Source organism: Schistocerca gregaria, chromosome 6 (genome assembly GCF_023897955.1).
Source record: "Schistocerca gregaria isolate iqSchGreg1 chromosome 6, iqSchGreg1.2, whole genome shotgun sequence".
Classification (NCBI taxonomy): Eukaryota; Metazoa; Arthropoda; class Insecta; order Orthoptera; family Acrididae; genus Schistocerca; species Schistocerca gregaria.
The window spans coordinates 511,426,728-511,429,335 of NC_064925.1; the positions used below are offsets into that span (position 1 = coordinate 511,426,728).

General features: G+C 44.7%; 4 non-coding genes across 4 annotated transcripts; 2 read left to right on the forward strand and 2 right to left on the reverse strand.

Annotated features, from left to right (window-relative positions):
* Positions 1-282: 282 nt before the first annotated feature.
* On the reverse strand, positions 283-354 carry Trnat-agu (transfer RNA threonine (anticodon AGU)). Its single transcript has one exon. It is a non-coding gene; the product is annotated as a tRNA-Thr (tRNA).
* Positions 355-624: 270 nt separating this feature from the next.
* Positions 625-696, reverse strand: Trnat-agu (transfer RNA threonine (anticodon AGU)). Its single transcript has one exon. It is a non-coding gene; the product is annotated as a tRNA-Thr (tRNA).
* A 336-nt stretch (positions 697-1,032) lies between these two features.
* On the forward strand, positions 1,033-1,104 carry Trnat-agu (transfer RNA threonine (anticodon AGU)). The gene has a single exon. It is a non-coding gene; the product is annotated as a tRNA-Thr (tRNA).
* Positions 1,105-1,374: 270 nt separating this feature from the next.
* On the forward strand, positions 1,375-1,446 carry Trnat-agu (transfer RNA threonine (anticodon AGU)). The gene has a single exon. It is a non-coding gene; the product is annotated as a tRNA-Thr (tRNA).
* Positions 1,447-2,608: the final 1,162 nt, after the last annotated feature.

Below are 2,608 nucleotides of genomic sequence, written 5' to 3' on the forward strand. Positions count from 1 at the left end.
CACCACCGAGGCACTATGGCAGACATAGCTGCACGAACTACCTAGGTCGAGTTCCCTCCCCAACACAAACTTTAATTCATTTTCCCTTAATACCGTCACTATTGCCAGGGCTCGCCGGTATTGGCGAGCTACCCAGCATTGGACGTAGCGGGACGTCTGCTGTACCATATGGTGATCTTCTCAGATCTTATAATTAAATGTGTCCTTTGAGACTCCCGTCTCGTTATTATCTCACGATAATGATCAAATATGATCGAAGCAGACTAAATCAATTGAAATTTGTGCCACAGCCAGGACTCGAACCCGGGTCTTCTTGCTTACTAGGCAGATATGCTACCATTACACCACCGAGGCACTATGGCAGACATAGCTGCACAAACTACCTAGGTCGAGTTCCCTCCCCAACACAAACTTTAATTCATTTTCCCTTAATACCGTCACTATTGCCAGGGCTCGCCGGTATTGGCGAGCTACCCAGCATTGGACGTAGCGGGACGTCTGCTGTACCATATGGTGATCTTCTCAGATCTTATAATTAAATGTGTCCTTTGAGACTCCCGTCTCGTTATTATCTCACGATAATGATCATATATGATCGAAGCAGACTAAATCAATTGAAATTTGTGCCGCAGCCAGGACTCGAACCCGGGTCTTCTTGCTTACTAGGCAGATATGCTACCATTACACCACCGAGGCACTATGGCAGACATAGCTGCACGAACTACCTAGGTCGAGTTCCCTCCCCAACACAAACTTTAATTCATTTTCCCTTAATACCGTCACTATTGCCAGGGCTCGTTATCATTATCGTGAGATAATAACGAGACGGGAGTCTCAAAGGACACATTTAATTATAAGATCTGAGAAGATCACCATATGGTACAGCAGACGTCCCGCTACGTCCAATGCTGGGTAGCTCGCCAATACCGGCGAGCCCTGGCAATAGTGACGGTATTAAGGGAAAATGAATTAAAGTTTGTGTTGGGGAAGGAACTCGACCTAGGTAGTTCGTGCAGCTATGTCTGCCATAGTGCCTCGGTGGTGTAATGGTAGCATATCTGCCTAGTAAGCAAGAAGACCCGGGTTCGAGTCCTGGCTGCGGCACAAATTTCAATTGATTTAGTCTGCTTCGATCATATTTGATCATTATCGTGAGATAATAACGAGACGGGAGTCTCAAAGGACACATTTAATTATAAGATCTGAGAAGATCACCATATGGTACAGCAGACGTCCCGCTACGTCCAATGCTGGGTAGCTCGCCAATACCGGCGAGCCCTGGCAATAGTGACGGTATTAAGGGAAAATGAATTAAAGTTTGTGTTGGGGAGGGAACTCGACCTAGGTAGTTCGTGCAGCTATGTCTGCCATAGTGCCTCGGTGGTGTAATGGTAGCATATCTGCCTAGTAAGCAAGAAGACCCGGGTTCGAGTCCTGGCTGTGGCACAAATTTCAATTGATTTAGTCTGCTTCGATCATATTTGATCATTATCGTGAGGTAATAACGAGACGGGAGTCTCAAAGGACACATTTAATTATAAGATCTGAGAAAACTTTTATTGTTGTCAAGAAAAAGTGTAACTACGAATTACGTAACTTCAGTCAAATTAATTAAAGAATAACGTCTTTATTCGCACGAAGTAATGGTCGCTATCGACAGGGGATCTCAAGTTGATTCCGTATTTCTAGATTTCCGGAAAGCGTTTGACACCGTTCCTCACAAGCGACTTCTAATCAAGCTGCGGGCCTATGGGGTATGGTCTCAGTTCTGCGACTGGATTCGTGATTTCCTGTCAGGAAGGTCGCAGTTCATAGTAATAGACGGCAAATCATCGAGTACAACTGCAGTGATATCTGGTGTTCCCCAGGGAAGCGTCCTGGGACCTCTGCTGTTCCTGATCTATATAAATGACCTGGGTGACAATGTGAGCAGTTCTCTTAGGTTGTTCGCAGATGATGCTGTAATGTATCGTCTAGTAAGGTCATCCGAAGACCAGTATCAGTTGCAAAGCGATTTAGAAAAGATTTCTGTATGGTGTGGCAGGTGGCAGTTGACGCTAAATAACGAAAAGTGTGAGGTGATCCACATGAGTTCCAAAAGAAATGCTTTGGAATTCTATTACTCGATAAATAGTACAATTCTCAAGGCTGTCAATTCAGCTAAGTACCTGGGTGTTAAAATTACGAACAACTTCAGTTTGAAAGACAACATAGATAATATTGTGGGGAAGGCGAGCCAAAGGCTGCGTTTCATTGGCAGGACACTTAGAAGATGCAACAAGTCCACTATAGAGACAGCTTACACTACACTCGTTCGTCCTCTGTCAGAATATTGCTGCGCGGTGTGGAATCCTTACCAGGTGGGATTGACGGGGTACATCGAAAGGGTGCAAAAAAGGGCAGCTCGTTTTGTATTATCACGTAATAGGGGAGAGAGTGTGGCAGATATGATACGCGAATTGGGATGGAAGTCATTCAAGCAAAGACGTTTTTCGCCGCAGTGAGATCTTTGACGAAATTTCAGACACCAACTTTCTCTTCCGAATACGAAAATATTTTGTTGAGCCCAACCTACAGGGGTAGGAATGGTCATCAAAATAAAATAAGA